The 18,472-nt window shown below is 41.6% G+C and overlaps 1 long non-coding RNA gene across 1 annotated transcript; it reads left to right on the forward strand.

Annotated features, from left to right (window-relative positions):
- Positions 1 to 754: 754 nt before the first annotated feature.
- LOC306827474 lies at positions 755 to 1,787 on the forward strand. Its single transcript, XR_013779638.1, has 3 exons — positions 755 to 833; positions 918 to 995; positions 1,707 to 1,787. It is a non-coding gene; the product is annotated as an uncharacterized lncRNA (long non-coding RNA).
- Positions 1,788 to 18,472: the final 16,685 nt, after the last annotated feature.

The following is an 18,472-nucleotide window of genomic DNA, read 5'->3' on the forward strand; positions in this document are numbered from 1 at the left end:
AATATGGGAAATATTAAACATTTGGAAAAGAGTGTTGGTGACGTCAACGGTGCCTTTCTGAAAAGATGAAAGACTGCTGCAAAAGCTCTCTCCTCACTGAAAAAACTAAAGAAAGACACTGGTGCTCTTTTGAAATAAATGCTCGGTTGACAACGAGGCCAAGTTTTGAAGGTGTTATATTTTCAAAATAAAGCGGTACAGAAAAAACTATTGACTTAATCCGCTCTGTAACCCAGGCACAAAGTTTATCGTAGTTACGTGTGTTTTGAAATGCTGAAAAGAGTTTAAGGTACGCTGGGAGTTTCAGGTATGCAGGATGATCTGTGTCTTCAAAACTTTTAAAGGCTCCCTTACAGTGAATAAATGATCTATGAGGTATAAAACTATTTGTGCTCCACACACCCCGACATGTGAGCAGAGACTGTCAATCAACATGAACAAAGTCTCAAGAATGTGACACCTGAAGCTCGTTGATGGGGGTTTTGGCGGAGCATGAAGTGTATTAATTATTAATATTTATCACAAATGAACAACCCAACAATAATGTCCTACTGTATCGTCCATTCCTGGAATTGGTGCAGTTGTATCCTTGTTCTCATTCTTCCCTCGGAGAGTGATAAGCATTGGTGATAACGAAACCTGATGAGTATAAATATCAGCAGATTCCCACGTCGACTATCAGACAGAAGAAGAACTTGAGAACGTCGCAAACTGAGCCAAAGAATCAAAGAACAGATCGAACCAAGATGAAGACATTCAGTGTTTTAGTCGTTGTGGCCACTATGCTCACATTTCTTTATGTTGAGCAGAACTCTGCTGTACCATTAACTGAGGTAAGAACATGTTTTCGTCTTCTCTTTGCTTTTATTTGTCATGAATTGTCAACAGACACAATAACATTTGGTGTCTTCTTTAAGGTCCAAGATGTGGAGGAACCAATGAGCAAAGACAATCCAGTGGCTGAACTTCCAGAGATCTCAGAGGACTCAAACAAGGTACATTAAGTTAACTGAATGAATGAAACTAATCTTCATGACATTATCAGATACAGGTACACTTTTACTTCAAATTAGTATTTTTGTATTTGTATGTCTACTTTTATGTTAAGGAAAACAAACGTGAGTTTAGCCAAACAGAAATCCTCCATACTGAGGGACAAAATCCTTCTTTATAGAGAGACAAATTGGATCCAGTCTCTGGGTTCTTTCATTCCTGATGGATCGAATGAGGAGATGTGATTTATTTGTTTCTCATGATTGTTACTATTGTTACCTTTCCTGCTGCATTTAGGTTTTTGTTAAAATTTTTCCATGACATAGAAAAGTTAATTTGATGCATCCTGTTGACGACCTCTGTGATGGAAAAAAAAAAAAAAAAAAAGAAGCTGTGTGGTGGCTCCCCCTGCTGGGACGGAGTGGTACCTGTGTGAATACTTAGTCTCACCTGTGTAGACATTATTTGCCATTAATTTTTAACAAAAGTGATAAATTGAACCAATAAACAATGAGAATCAATTGGCTGAACCTCCAGAGATCTCAGCGGACTCATTGATGGTACATGAACTGAATGAATGAAACTCATTATCAGGACATAATCACATACCAGTTTCCTTGTGTGGTTTGATGAGTGCCAGCAGAGAGAATAAACTGAGTGAGTGATGATGCTGGAGATGAACCCTTTTCTCATGTCTTTTGTCTTTCTTACAGATGCCATATTTCTACAACAGACAGAAGCGTGATACGAGGAAGAGATTTTGCTGTCCCTGCTGCGGGGCCCTAGGCTGCTGCGCGAGAGGCCTCTGTTGCTGGTTGAGTTACTCAGGATCGAGTTAGGACAAGGAGTTGATTTATGTTTAATTATTAACGTTGTGAGTTTGTTGTGAATATGTTATTAATGTACCGTGTAATGTTCTTATTGTATGTTTTTTGTATTTTAGTTTCATTTACAAGAAGTTCTTAATGTCAGCTTGAATGAAATAAAGACACTGAGGAGGAATAAGAAAAGTACAAATGCAGTTTGGAGTTTGTATTGATTCCCTCCTTGTTGTCCTGTCACAATATCTCACACTTCTCGTGCACGCACGCACACACACACACGCACGCACGCACGCACGCACGCACGCACGCACGCACACACACACGCACACACCTTGGTACGTAAACACAACATAATATCCACCTCATACCCTTTATTATTCATTGTTTAAGTTGTCACACCAATGTTTTCTCCTTATAACACAGTCAGAAAAAAACAACGACCTCAAATTGAAACAAAAGCAGCGTTCCAAACACAACTGTTCACTTTTTTACAAGCTCACTATGTTGGTATTTATTTAAAGGTCATCCAACATTGCTTAATGAACTCTGAACTGTGGACATTCATTAAGTCTGGATTTGTTCACATTTATTGATATGATGTGAGATCATTGGTCTATGTACAAGCTGTGTTTTCCCCAAGAAGGATTAAAATGTTGTCTGAATTGAATTCAATTGAAATTCAATCTGATATAATTCCCGTTATTTTTATTATTGCAGTGAATATAAGGAATACAGAAAGTGTTTGCAGAGTCTTATGTCCTTTATTGTTTGGTTTCTTCAGTCCATATTAGTGTAAGATGGTTGAAAGTTGATTATTACCAGCAACACAATCCCTGAGAGACTGTAATCAGTGCAATTAAACATTGACATATTCAAAAAGGTATTTTATCCGTTGAATAGTCAAACAAAATGAACTTCATGATGACATGACACTACACATATGACGTCGTATACATGAACTCTAATACAGAGTGGTTACAGAGCCAAGTTTTGCAATGTACAGTCGACCCACTGTAGATTTTCTGTTCAGTACATTGCAGAGGAGCTGTGTGCCTGTGTGTGCTGCAGCACTGCAGACTGTGTGAGCGGGCGCACGGTTATATCTTTGTCCTACTTCACAGCAAACAGACAACAGCAGGTTGTGACTTTGCCCTCCAGCTGTTACCTGCATGAAGCAGACGGGGTGATAGTGAACTCTTTTGTCCGAGTCTGCAAGAATTACATGATAATATATATGAACATATTTTCAAAGAAATGATAATAACAACTATTATAACAATGCCAATGAATATTGTATATAAATGTTGAAGTGGCTAGCTCTTCAGACTGCCCTGTCATGGCGCTGGCCACTGACGGGCTGAGTGAGGAGCTTCAGGCTCTCTTCCTTCTTGCAGACCTCTGCAGGTTCCTACCAGAGGGTGCAGGTGTAGTCCTGCAGCCGAATCCAACATTTCTCCCCAATTGACTCTCTGTTGAGTCAATGGTTTGAGCTCCGGTCTCTCTACTCCATGCAGAGAGGAAAAGAGGATGCCGTGGATGCTGGGACAACACTGTCATAACAAACTTACAGCTTGAACAGAAAAAAGATGATCCTCCATCCTTCTCTGAGTTTTTGTTCCTGTTGTGCACAGAAGAAGATAGACAACTAGCTAAAGAAAATCGAATGAAGAAACACATCAGTTCATCGAAGCAACGAGTCAGTTTGAATACACAACGTGCTTGTGTTTGTGGTTCAACACCAGCATATGATTTCAATGTGATTGAAGATCTCAGAAAACAAATGAGTAAACTGCAAAGCCAGCCAACATCTTTGATTTCACAGAAAAAACATTCTCCGCCAAGATACGAACCACGTCAAGGTAACACAACCAGATCTAGAAATGTCGGTTCTTCCATGACACAACTTTCAAACAAACCCAAACCCTGGTACTGTTTTAAGTGTGGGGAAGATGGCCACATTGTCACTTTGTGCACTAATGCTGCAAATCCAGATCTGGTGACAACCAAACGCAAACAATTGCAACAGAAACAACAGAAGTGGGATATGCAAAACAGTTCTCCCAACAAGTCAAACTAGAGGCAGCTTCTGAGGAGGGACAGATGGGGGCTGCATTCAAGAAATGTCCCATGAAATGGAATCATCCACACTTCACTTCACCACGATGCATGTTGCCAGCAGGACTCATCGGAACAAAAAGCACAGCTCAAGTAGACATCAATAACACACCATTCAACTGTTTATTGGATACAGGATCACAGGTGACAATAGCACCACTTTCTTTCTACAGAAGTCATCTGTCCACTCAAGAAATCAAACCTCTAACTGACATCTTTGAAGTAGAGGAAGCAAATGGTCAAACTGTGCCATATCTAGGCTACATTGAACTTGACATCACTTTTCCAGCTGAGTTTCTCGGTACATCAATAGACATTCACACTCTTGCTTTTGTTGTGCCAGACTTGAAAACTTCTCAGTCTTTTCTGCTTGTTGGCACAATCACACTGGACATACATAGAGAACTATCTGTTAAACAACATGTTAGTAAATCATTATCTTCCTTATGGCTACAAAGCTGTATTGCAGACACTTGCACTTAGACACAAACAGTCAAAAGACGGTTATCTTGCCATCGTCAAGATGCATGGAGCAGGCCCACAAACAATTCTAGCTGGAAAGACTGTTGTTGTGAAGGGAAGTGTTTTCACTCGCTCCCCGTGCTCAGAGAAATCTGTCATTGTGGAGCACCTATCTTCTTTTCCTTTGCCTGGTGGCTTGACTGTAAAATCTTGTCTTGTGAATCTTCCCAGACTTCAGCCTTGTCAGTTACCGGTTATCATAACCAATGAGTCTGGTCATGATATGGTTATACCTGCTAGAGCTGCCATTGGAGAGATAAGTGCAATAAGATCTGTCATCTCAAAAGAACAAAGCGTTGTTGATCCAGTCCAAGCTTCTTCACCAGATCTGGAATCACAAAAGTCAAACTTTACCTTCAACTTTGGTGATTCAGCACTCTCATCTGAATGGAAAAATCATATCACAGCAAAACTCAATAGTATTCCAGAAGTATTTGCAAAACATGATCTTGACTTTGGTAGAATAGATAAATATAATATATAATAGTATAATAGTTACTCACCAGATCAAACTTTCCGATGAAACCCCATTCAAGCAAAGACCAAGACCTATCCATCCCAAAGACATTGATGCTGTTCGTAACCATCTTGTGGAATCTGGAGTAATCCGTGAATCTGAATCTCCTTTCAAATCATCCAATGTTGTTGTGAGGAAAAAGAATGGCAGTGTTCGGTTATGTATTGATTACAGAAAACTAAACCTGCAAACCATTAAAGATGCCTACGCACTCCCAAAGCTTGAAGATGCATTCACAGCACTCTCTGGATCTGAGTGGTTCTCAGTGCTTGATCTGAAATCTGGCTATTATCAGATTGAAATGGAGGAAACAGACAAATCTAAAATTGCTTTTGTATGTCCTTTAGGATTCTGGGAGTTTAATCGCATGCCCCAATGAGTAACAAATGCACCCAGGACGTTTCAGCGACTTGTGGAGAAATGCATAAGAGAAATGAACCTTAAAGAAGTCCTTGTCTTCAATGATGACTTGATTGTTTTTGCACCGACTTTAGAAGAACATGAAGCAAGGCTAATGAAAGTGCTTAAGCGGCTGAAAGAGTTTGGCCTCCATCCATCCATTCTTCCAAACCTCCGTACGTTACTTGGGACATGTAGTTTATTGTAATGGTGTTGAAACAGACCCAGACAAGATCGCCACCCTCACAACCTGGCCAGTACCCAAAACCTTAAAAGAATTGAGGTCATTTCTTGGTTTTCCTGGATACTACAGAAGGATTGTGAAGGGTTATTCTGCCATTGTTAAACCCCTGCATGATCTTACATATGGTTACCCCCTATCACAGAAGAAATTTAAAGAATCATTCAAACAAGAACAATACCTCAATCCAAAAGAACCATTTGGCGGCAGATGGACATCTGTCTGTCAGACAGCTTTTGAAACAGTGATTGACAACTGCCCCAGTCCTTGCCTTTGCTGATCCTCAAAAGCCATACCAGCTTCACACAGATGCCAGCTCCACTGGTCTAGGAGCTATGCTCTATCAAGAACATGAACATATGAACAGAGTCATTGCTTATGCCAGTAGGGGGCTGTCACGCAGTGAATCCCGATATCCAGCTCACAAGCTCGAGTTCCTTGCAAATTTGATGACTACCTCTATGGAAATAGTTTCACAGTAACAGACAGCAACCCTGTCACTTACCTTCTCACTTCAGCCAAACTAGATGCGACAAGCTACAGGTGGCTTGCTGCACTGTCCACATTTTCTTTTAAAATCTTGTATCGTGCAGGCAAACAAAACGCAGATGCAGATGGGCTTTCTCGTAGGCCCCATGGTGATCTGGCTGATGATGTCAAATCTCAAAAGGAGAGAGAGAGGATATGGAAATTTGCTCAATATCATCGGTCAGACCCTACTTTGACTCAAATTGATCAACAGACCATTCAAGCAATCTGTGATAGACAGCTAATTTACAGTTCAGATACGACCGATTCTCATCCTCCTCTTGCTCTTGTCCAGTCCCTTTCCACTTCTGCTGATGCACTTCCTGACAGTTTTGTAAATGACAGTCAGTTTGGTTCCTCCATCACTCCTCAGCTTACAGACTCCAAAATGGCTGCCAAACAAAGAGCAGATCAATCAATCAAACATGTCATAACACAGTTGGAGTGTGAAGAAACACCACCACCTACCTTGAGGGATGAACTTCCTGATCTGCTCCTTCTTCTTCGAGAATTCAATAGATTGGAGCTCCAAAACAACATTCTTGTTAGAAGACAAATAAGAACTCAGTGCTCCTATCAAGTTGTCTTACCCCAAGAACTCCGTGAGACAGTCCTGATCAGTCTCCATGATCACATGGGCCACATGGGTATCGAGAGGACATTTGACTTGGTCCGAAACAGATTCTATTGGCCAAGAATGTCTCTCGATGTTTACAAAAAAGTAACAACGTGTGAGAGATGTGTAAAAAGGAAATCCCTGTCTGAGAAAGCAGCACCGCTTGAAAACATCAAAACAAGATCTCTGGAACTGGTTTGTATGGACTTCTTGTCTCTAGAGCCAGATAATAGCAAGACAAAAGACATCCCGGTAATCACAGATCATTTCACAAAATATGCATTAGCAATTCCCACACCCAATCAAAGGGCCAGAACTGTGGGAAAATGTCTTTGGGAGAATTTCCTTGTGCACTATGGCACTCCAGAAAAACTTCAGTGATCAAGGCCCCGACTTTGAAGCAAAAACAATAAAGGAGCTGTGTGAACCAGTTGAACGTTTTAATAGAACTCTATTAAATATGCTTGGAACTCTAAAGGAAGATAAAACTCACTGGAAAGACTTTGTGAAACCTCTTGTTCATGCATACAACTGTATGCAGTTGTATGCAATTATTTTCACCCTATGAACTAATGTTCAGACGACAACCAAGCCTGCCAATAGACTTGGCATTTGGACTTCCTGTAGTTGATAAACAACATCCATCACACTCCCAGTATGTTCAGACTCTTTAATCTCACCTAGAGGAAAGCTACAAAATGGCAACAGAAAATGCAGAAAAAGTCATGCAAAGAAACAAAAGCTGATTCGACAAGCATGTCACTGCCTCTGATTTATCTGTTGGAGATCGAGTTTTAGATAGGAATGTCCATCTGAGAGGTAAACATAGATAAACGGGAATCAGAACCATACGTTGTTGTAAAGAGAGCAGGTATCCTTCCCGTCTATACAGTCAGGCCCGAAAGTAAAGACCGCCCTCTTAGAACACTACACAGAGACCTTCTGCTTACTTGTGGTTACTTACCCCAACCAAAAGTTCCCTCTGCAAAAGAACCCTCCAAACCAAAGACCTAACCTGAACCCACCTGACAACAAAATAGATATGGACGATCTATCAGATGGAGATGAACCGATTTCATTCCAATAGCATAGTGGACCACTATACTCTGAACCCTCCAGATGCACAATCATAATAGACATCCCAAAAGCTTATGTTACAGTGCCTGATGCTCTGCAGACCCCCCAGTGTGAAACCTCTCCTGAAGCACACCAGGAAGTTGTAGATACTGTTATGGTTGGTACCAACCAAATCTCTGAAAGTGCATCCCTACCTGAAAATATAGAGCTCAGATACTTACCACAAACTTGTGCTTCTGAGGAAAGGGCATTGTCCCCCTCAGAAAATGATTCGAACAACTTACCTGAACCCCCTGATATGGACAGCGACACAGAAATTCCTGTACACCGTTCAACTAGGACTCGGAAACCCCCAGATAGACTGCAGTATATAAAACCTGGACGTCCAGTGCTAGATACTATCCAGTCATTATTTCATGGACCAAGCACAGCATTTTTGTATGCTTTGAGAGAACCTGAACCCTGTTCCCCCACTGTAACACCATACCTACCAGTTAATAGCCAACCACTAGCATGTAATGGGACGTACATGAGATCAGTGGGGAAAAGTGTAACCCAGGTTAATTAATTTGAATATCTTTTAGCCTCTTGTTTTTTTCTGTGCAAGGGGAGTGACCTCCGTGAACCTCCATAAATATAAGCATTGGTTTTTATTTTATTTTGAATATATGTAAACTTTCCTATTTCTTTTCTTCCTTAAAACATTTAATAACTTCAACTAACTCCACCAAAATCGATCAACCAATCAGAGCTCAACCCACTTATCAAAAAGATCCGGTTCACGAGATCACTCCCTCTCATCCCATTCATCGTGTGACAGGGCGGGCGTGGGGATTGTTTGGATTTTCTCTGAAACAATAAAATAAACTACGGACAACGCCACCTGGGGACTTGCACCCCAGGAGATACACAAATATGGAAACCAAAACAGGAAAATTAAAGACACATAAGTTTGAAAAAACTGAAGAGGCAGAGTCGTTTTACCAAAATATAAAAAAGGTGTTTATTATAGTAAATCAAAAGGAAACAAAATGTAGGTTGAACCGAAGCTGTAGGGAGGGAAAACTAAACACAAGGACCAAATACTAATAAGTGAATTAAAATAATTGTTTTAATACAAACTAAAATAGTCGAAATCAAATTTACTAGATATATTAAAACACTAATCACAAAAAAAGGAATAAACCAAAACTGAGCTTAAGCCACTTAGTTAAGAGGCAGACTACGCTGAGGAAGGTGCGGGGGTGCTACCACATACTCACCGTTGTGCAGCACAGCAAACCTCACAACAAACCAAAAACGTCAGTGCCTTGTAATAGTGACCCAGTGCTCTTAACTCTCATGCGAAGTGGAGGAACCTCACCCTGGGTGACTAGCCTCTAAACATAGTGGCTCAGTGGCTGAAAGAAAAGCACAACAAATTAAACCAAACAGAGTAGGAAAAGAACAACTTCAAATGGTGGCAAAATTAAAGCAAACTAATATCAAAACTGAGGCAAAACAGGGCAAAACAACAGCAGTTAAAACACCTAAAAAAAGAAGAAAGAAACCATTAATAAAAACACTGATAACGTGTAAAGTAAAACCAAAGCCACCCTACTCACCAGGAACCCTTCAAACAAATGCCAGGCTGATCTCAGGCACTCAGGTGCATTAAATATGCCGACCTGATTGATGAGCAAAGGGGGGAGGGGCAGGTGAGAGGCTGCGTTCAAGAGCAGCATGGTTGGACTCTACTACAATCGCATGGAGAAACAACAGAGCAGAGAAGTGCAGAATTGTTTGTTGCCCAAGACGGGAAAGCGATTTGGTTTTTAGCACTCAGCGGTGAGTGTGTATTTTGTTTATTGTTTCGCATAGTTTGTTTATTTCCGAGGGAATCGAGGAGAATTCCCATACAAAACCTCATTTAAAAAACAACTAATTTAAACCGTGGCCGTGTACCGCGGTTGATGATGCAGAAACGTAAAATGTATTTATGTTGTATTTATATCACATTTAAGATTAGAGTTTAATCACAAATATATTCCCGTTCTCTTCGTGTTATTGAGATATTGTTTTATTCATTTCAATTTGATAAAGCTTTAATTTAAAGCATATCTGTGTTGTGCTAAATTAAAATGTATTTTTTTCCAATTAGATATTGTTTTGTACTCGTAATGAATTGAATTACTGTTCATTACCTTTGTCTTATAGGTCAGGGGTTTTTTTTAGTTTATGATGGCCCCATGATCAAGATGGCGAGCTACCCACAAGATCACTTCACCTCCCCCTACAAGTGTGGTAGGAAAGGAAACTAAACTCTGGAAACCCTGAAAGACTTTTCTTTTCACTTCTCACCTGTGCGCCGACGTGAGTGGCCGCATATCTCAGTAACTCCGTCCCTGTCGTACACGTCTGATATGTTATTCGTTTTGTCTTGGCTCTGTGCCAACTTCTACTTTTATACTTTTATAGTTTTATAGTACACTTTCGGTGTATAACCTTATGTATCCTATGGATACTCTTTCGTGCCTTCGTGGAAATAGCAGCGGAAAACTTTCTTATTCAAGGGAGACGCTGCTCTCGCTCCGGTCAGCGGGACAAGCCGGCATCGTTCATCCGATACCCGATGAGCTGAGGCGGCGGTACAGAGGCTGTAGAGCCGGGGCTCTGCTAAAGGCTAAGCTAGCGGCTAAGCGAAGGAGGTACAAGCCCTCGGTTCCGGTCCTTACTACATGCCAAGGGAGTTCTCTCACGCGATCGTGGTTACTGTTTACGTCCCACCCCGTGCACACACCGAAACTGCGTGTGACGTCATCCACTCTAACATCGCGAGATTACAAACGCTGCACCCGGATGCTTTCATTGCCATCTCAGGGGACTTTAACCATGTTACATTGAACTCCACACTACCGGACTTTCACCAGTTTGTAAGCTGTCCCACCAGGAAGAACAGGACAATAGACCTCCTGTATGCAAACGTAAAGGACGCCTACACTGCCACCCCCCTACCACCTCTGGGGAAGTCCGATCACAACCTGGTCCTACTCAAGCCACAGTACAAGACTAAGATCCAGAGACAACCGGTAACAACACGCACCTTCAGAAAGTGGTCTCCTGAGGCAGAGGAGGCGCTCAGAGACTGTTTTGAGACCACTGACTGGAGTGCCCTGCAAGAGACCCATGGTGATGACATTGAGGGGGTCACACACTGCACAACTGACTACATGAACTTCTGTATGGACGTTGTGGTTCCCACTAAAACTGTGCGCTGCTTCCCGAACAACAAGCCCTGGATCACCAGCGATGTCAAGGAGATCCTTAACAGGAAGAAAAGGGCATTCAAGGAGGGAGACCAGGCAGAGCTGAAGCGTGTGCAGGGGGAACTCAAGGTCAGACTCCGAGAGGCAAAGGAGGAGTACAGAAGGAAGGTAGAGCAGAAGCTGCAGCAGAACAACATGAGGGAGGTCTGGGAGGGCATGAAAACCATCACAGGCTGCAGGAAGAAAAATAACAATGCAGAATACGGGGACCCTGAGAGAGAAAACCAGCTGAACTTGTTTTTTAACAGGTTTGACAGTCCCGTCGCTGCAGCCAGTGTCTTTCCCCCCCCCCAGCACCCCTCTACACACCCCCTCCCCCCCTCTCACCTGTGGTGAGGCACGCTGGACACACTCTGTGGTGTCCAGCGTCCTCTTCTACGCCGTGGTGTGCTGGGGAGGAAGCTGCAAGAAGAGGGACACAGCACGCCTGGACAGACTGGTGAGGAGGGCCGGCTCTGTGGTGGGTACAGAGCTGGACTCACTGGTTACAGTGGTAGAGAGGAGATCTCTGGACAAAATGCTCTCCATCATGGACAACACACAACACCCTCTGCACAGCACCTTCACCGGCCAGAGGAGCATGTTCAGTGACAGACTGCTGTCACAGTCGTGCTCCACGGACAGACTCAAGAACTCTTTTGTCCCCCTGGCCATCAGACGGTACAACACTTCACTGTCACGGCAGGGAAGAAGCACACGGTGAACCCTGGACTCTTTTTTCACTTTTTTCTCACTCCTCATCTGCTCTGCTGACCTCAGAGTCAGCCTCCAGTTGGACACTTTAATGCATATTGATAGTCACCTTACTGAGCACAGGTCACTTTAATGATAATCACTGTAATCATCTGGTTCCACCCTACTGTATTGTTATGCTACATCTATAAGGGTTGACATGATCACCCTAACTAGGTCAAGTTTCACTCTATTGTCTTCAACACTTAATGCTAATCTGCTCCTCAATAGTTGGGTACTTAAATGGCAATCGCCCTAATCACCCCTGGTTTCACCTCATTGTTTAGGACACTTAAGGCAAATCACTGCTCACTACTCATGCATTGACTGTTTAACGACTGTTTAATGACTGTACTCACACCTCGGGTATAAGCTCAAAGACCTCTGTACATACACCCAGCACACACAGCACACATGCTTCTCTCATGCAAACAGCGCACATGCTTCTCTCTCCTCACAGGTTAGGTACACTATGCTATATAAGTTTTAAATCTAATGCTAATGCCAACTGCACAGGTTTAACCTTTACTCTTAGTCACATAGGGGCTGCTAAATCTTGTTTGGGGGATTATTGTATAGAGAGGGGAGGGGGGACAGCGGGTGTGTATTGTAACCGATGTTTTGTACTGTAACCAATGTCTTGTGTCTTGTGTCTTGTTTCCTGCCTGTCTGTATACTGCTACTGGAGGCCCTGAATTTCCCTCGGGATCAATAAAGTATCTATCTATCTATCTATCTATCTATCTATCTATCTATCTATCTATCTATCTATCTATCTATCTATCTATCTATCTATCTATCTATCTATCTATCTATCTATCTATCAAGACATTGAGTTTTTCTTTTTTTTCCTTTTTTTTTTGCGAAACTGACCTAAAACTCGTCTTTCCAGAGCGGAAAGAGGACAATTGTTTTTTTTATTTTGAACTAAAGGCCTCCATTGTTTTGAGAGTACGCCAAAGTATTCGGTAACCCCTTGTCGAATGCCAGTCTTCCCACTGGATTGTACATGCTATCCAGCAGACATATGTGGGCACAGGGATACCTGTGGGTGCCGGCACACTTTACCAGGGGCATGGCAGCTTCCTGGGCATTGTGGCAGGGTGCATTTCTAAGTGAGATCGGCACAGCTGCTACTTGGTCCTGTCCGTCTACAGTTGGTCGGTTCTACCAGATTAATGTGGCTGCAAGCAGTCGTTCAGCGAACGGATGCTGGTCTAGCCCAGCGATAGCGCCATGTTTTACTTTCCCTTCTCCGTTAGCCTGGCATGGCAGCATCTTGCTGGGCAGGCTAGCCTTGGTAGCATTAGGCACCTTGGCATCAGGCAATGACTGGCAGTCAGCGGTGCTTGCTGGCCTGGGGTGTGTTTATATTTGAATATTTTTATATAGTTCATAAAAGTGACATCCACGTGGGGGTTCTTTTGCTTGGAGCGGCTACGTCTCGTTCAAAGGACACACAGTTCATGTTTTGTGTGGGTGCTGCTCTATCCCCTTGTGGTGTGTCTTACAGAGCCCCATACATATGAAAAATGTAGTGGAGAGATAGTCTCGATACGATAGTGACACATCCGTTTAGTCACTTAAGTTATGTTTGTTTATTTTCTATTTCATTCTTTGCCTGTTCCTGTTTTATTTTGTACTTACCCCTGTCTCTGTCTTCCAGATCCTGCTCCTCATGTTCCTGCCTTGTGTGTCAACTCCGCCCTAATTACCCTCACCTGTGTCTCGTCATTACCTGATTGTCTGTCCATATATCCCTGTTTCATTCCTCATGTTGCCAGTTCGTAGTGTGTTCTTGTGACCCTAGTTCCAGCAATTACTTTCCCTGTTAGATTATATGGTATTTTTGACCCTCTGCCTGCCTCTCGTTTGATTCTCTGCCTGCCCCTTTTTGGATTTGTTTGCTTGTGAGGACTGACTTCTGTGTACCGACCTGGACCGTATTAAAACTACCCTTTTTTGGAAACTGTCATTTTGAGTCTGCATTTTTGAGTCCCTGTGGTTCCTGGCTTTGACAGATAGAGAACGTAGGTTACAAGGTGTAACCATGGTTCTCTGAGTGAGAGACTATCTCTCCAGCTCGAGGCCACACAGGGATATGTTCCATCAAAAAATCAGTGACAGTGTGGTGCACAGGTTCTCTTATACTGTAATTAGCCACCTCACAGGTGGATTGTCTTAAAGCTATTTGTCCACAACGTCACCTGACCCCGTGGGTCAGCCCCATACATATGAAATATGTAATGGAGAGATACTTCTCTCACTCAGAGAACCATGGTTTCACCTTGTAACCTACGTTTTCCTTTGCAGAGGAGTGACGGGAGGATATCTGAAACGCCCAGTCAGAGCTTACAGGTGGATGCTGTGGTGGGGAATGTGGGGCGGAAACATCAGAGGGAGAGAGCAGAAATCCTGCACCTTAAATTGACCCCTGATTGGAACTAGGTATTGTCAGGTGATTGTGGATAATCAGCACAGCAGCATCCTGGGAGAAAGAATATTGCTCGCTGTAAACAGACAGATAAGATGAAAAACAGTTTTTTTCCATTTACAAGTGTTGTATAAGTTATTTATCATCACGTTCCCATCTGATATTATATACGTGCAAAACCTCTGCCCTGGTTTTCACCTCCATCAAACCTGACACACTCAAATCCAGGTATAAAAAAATCCTAATGAGGTCAACCGAATTCCCCCTGGCAGCATAAATAAAGTATAAATCCATTAAGAAATGAGGCCAGGTTTCTTGAATGCTGAATATCAGTTTGGACTTCAGATGCTGTTATAACTGTTTTCACATACCACTGTATGACTGAGCAAGAATCTGGAGCTCTTCATCGTAGGCCTCAACATACAATATCTTCAGCATGTCTGACGCCTTAAAATGTCCACAACTGTCTTGATATTGTTATTTGTCAGTTGTTGTTGCACAGTCACATTATCAACTTAACACATAAAAGCTACAAAACTCTTCTGTAACAACAGAGGTTTCCTTTTTAGACCCCATGTCCACCGAGCATTGTTTGTCTGGGTAGAAAAGTGCTGACTGTGCACTCGAGAGCTCTCGCATGAAGCGTTTTGCGCTGAGGAGAAAAGCGCTGCACATCCCTCCTGTCGCTATGACAACAATCTGTTGAAATCCGTTTTACTGACCCCAGCATACACAGGGAAAGATGCAGGATGTGGGTACAAGATGCATTCCACAGTCGACAAAAATATGGGAAATATTAAACATTTGGAAAAGAGTGTTGGTGACGTCAACGGTGCCTTTCTGAAAAGATCAAAGACTGCTGCAAAAGCTCTCTCCTCACTGAAAAAAACTAAATAAAGACACTGGTGCTCTTATGAAATAAATGCTCGGTTGACAACGAGGCCAAGTTTTGAAGGCGTTATATTTTGAAAAACAAGCGGTACAGAAACAACTATTAACTTCATCCGCTCGGTAACCCAGGCACAAAGTTTATCGTAGTTACGTGTGTTTTGAAATGCTGAAAAGAGTTTAAGGTACGCTGGGAGTTTCAGGTATGCAGGATGATCTGTGTCTTCAAAACTTTTAAAGGCTCCCTTACAGTGAATAAATGATCTATGAGGTATAAAACTATTTGTGCTCCACACACCCCGACATGTGAGCAGAGACTGTCAATCAACATGAACAAAGTCTCAAGAATGTGACACCTGAAGCTCGTTGATGGGGGTTTTGGCGGAGCATGAAGTGTATTAATTATTAATATTTATCACAAATGAACAACCCAACAATAATGTCCTACTGTATCGTCCATTCCTGGAATTGGTACAGTCGTATCCTTGTTCTCATTCTTCCCTCAGAGAGTGATAAGCATTGGTGATAACGAAACCTGATGAGTATAAATATCAGCAGATTCCCACGTTGACTATCAGACAGAAGAAGAACTTGAGAACGTCAACAGGAGTCGCAAACCGAGCCTAAGAATCAAAGAACAGATCAAACCAAGATGAAGACATTCAGTGTTTTAGTCGTTGTGGCCACTATGCTCACATTTCTATATGTTGAGCAGAACTCTGCTGTACCATTAACTGAGGTAAGAACTTGTTTTCTTCTTCTCTTTGCTTTTATTTGTCATGAATTGTCAACAGACACAACAACATTTGGTGTCTTCTTTAACAGGTTCAAGATGTGGAGGAACCAATGAGCAAAGACAATCCAGTGGCTGAACTTCCAGAGATCTCAGAGGACTCAAACAAGGTACATTAAGTTAACTGAATGAATGAAACTAATCTTCCTGACATTATCAGATACAGGTACACTTTTACTTCAAATAAGTATTTTTGTATTTTTTAAATGTCTACTTTGAATGAAAAACAAACGTGAGTTTCAGTCTTTGATATGTGAACAGAAATCCTCCATACTGAGGGACAAACCCCTGTGTAGTGGCTCCCCCTGCTGGGACGGAGTGGTACCTGTGTGAATACTTAGTCCCACCTGTGTAGATAATATTTGTCATGAATGTTCAACAAACGCAATAAATTGTCTTGTCATCTTTAACAGGTTGAACTGGAGGAGCCAATGAGCAATGAGAATCAAGTGGCTGAACCTCCAGAGATCTCAGTGGACTCATTGATGGTACATGAACTGAATGAATGAAGCTAATTATCAGGACATAATCACATACCAGTGCCCTTGTGTGGTTTGATGAGTGCCAGCAGAGAGAATAAACTGAGTGAGTGATGATGCTGGAGATGAACACTTTCCTCATGTCTTTTGTCTTTCTTACAGATGCCATATTTCAACAACAAACAAAAGTATGGCAGTGGGTGGGTATACTGCTGTGGCTGCTGCGGGAGGTTAGGCTGCTGCAGGAGAGGCTACTGTTGCAGGAAGTGGTTGTGAGGATCGAGTTTGGACAAGCTGTTGATTTATGTTTAATTATCAGCGTTGTGAGTTTGTTGTGAATATGTAATTAATGTGCCGTGTAATGTTCTTATTGTATGTTTTTTGTATTTTAGTTTCATTTACAAGAAGTACTTAATGTCAGCTTGAATGAAATAAAGACACTGAGGAGGAATAAGAAAAGTACAAATGCAGTTTGGAGTTTGTATTGATTCCCTCCTTGTTGTCCTGTCCCAATATCACACACACACACACACACACACACACACACACACACACACACACACACACACACACACACGTCTTGGTTTGTAAACACTAAATAATATCCACCTCATACACAGTCAGAAAAAAACAACGACCTCAAATTGAAACAAAAGCAGCGTTCCAAACACAACTGTTCACTTTTTTACAAGCTCACTATGTTGGTATTTATTTAAAGGTCATCCTGCTCAATGAACTCTGACCTGTTATTATTAACCTGCTGCAACATGCAGAATCAAAAACAGTCTTTCATCACAAACATGACTTTTTTACTGACATTGTTGAGCAAACAGTGAAAGAAAAGGGAAACGACAGGTGCAGCATGTCAGAGGGGGATGGCAGTATGAAGGAACAAAACTAAGTCAGGTTTGCACATTACAGCAAACCGGATTGATAAAGAGGAAACATAATCTGCATATATTATCATCATGTAGTCTGGGTTTATGTAAAGTAACACTTCACAATGCAGAGACCTTCATTTAGTCTGGATTTGTTCAGGACAGACGACTCAAAATATGATGTGAGATCGCTGTTCAGGTTACAATTACCTCTGTAGTGTGATAACAAGTTCAACATGGAAATAAAAAGATTATTTTGCAAATTTTAAATAATTTAATCCTGCTGTTACCTACAAATGTGCATCTTTTATCCTCGAGGTCAATTTGACTCCAGCAATTTAAATCTCCAGAAAAATTGCTACCCAAGTTTGTTTAAATATCCCATCAAACAAATCCACTCTCCACCCTCTTATACATTCAGAATACACGTTAAACGACTATAAAATAGTAATGCAGATCACAATAAAAACTCTGAAATTGAACAAAGATTTTTCAATGGTTTAATTTTATTTCTAAATATTCTTATTTTGGCTGTAGGATTTGGAGTGAAAAATAATTTCTCCTGTCAAGAAAAGTAACATCATGGTCGGTGTAAATTTCACCCCAGTAAGAACAGCCTGAGCAAAAAGAAACAAATCAACGTAGAAAGTTATGTTGAAGAACTATTATTTTAGCGTTGTTTTGTTTACTGTGTAAATCACTCAGGAGCTGCTCTCATCCGGGAGAACTTAAATTCAAATGGTTTTACAACAACATCAACATTTTAGATCTGTGTTTATGAACTACCGTGACCTCCTTGTTCGACGTCATTCAGTCAGTCTGGACCACACGGTGCTATGCAGTCAGTGTTAGCATAACCACTTCAAATGTATTTTTGGCAGTATATTTCTTGTTTGTAACTTCTTGGCAATTAATCTTATACCGTTGGAAAGCGTGTTTATTCCACTTTTAAATTATGCCACATTTTCTAAGTAACATCAATGTTTTCGAATGAGCAGCAGAGCAGGGTATTTTAAGAAACTTTAACAACTTCTCAACATCTCCACAATCTTACAATTATGGATTTATCGTTGTCTTGTCGTACTGAAGAATGACGTAATATAGTTCTTTTATTTTGAAAACACGAGCGGA

This window comes from Symphodus melops (assembly GCF_947650265.1).
Source record: "Symphodus melops genome assembly, chromosome: 7".
Taxonomy (NCBI): Eukaryota; Metazoa; Chordata; class Actinopteri; order Labriformes; family Labridae; genus Symphodus; species Symphodus melops.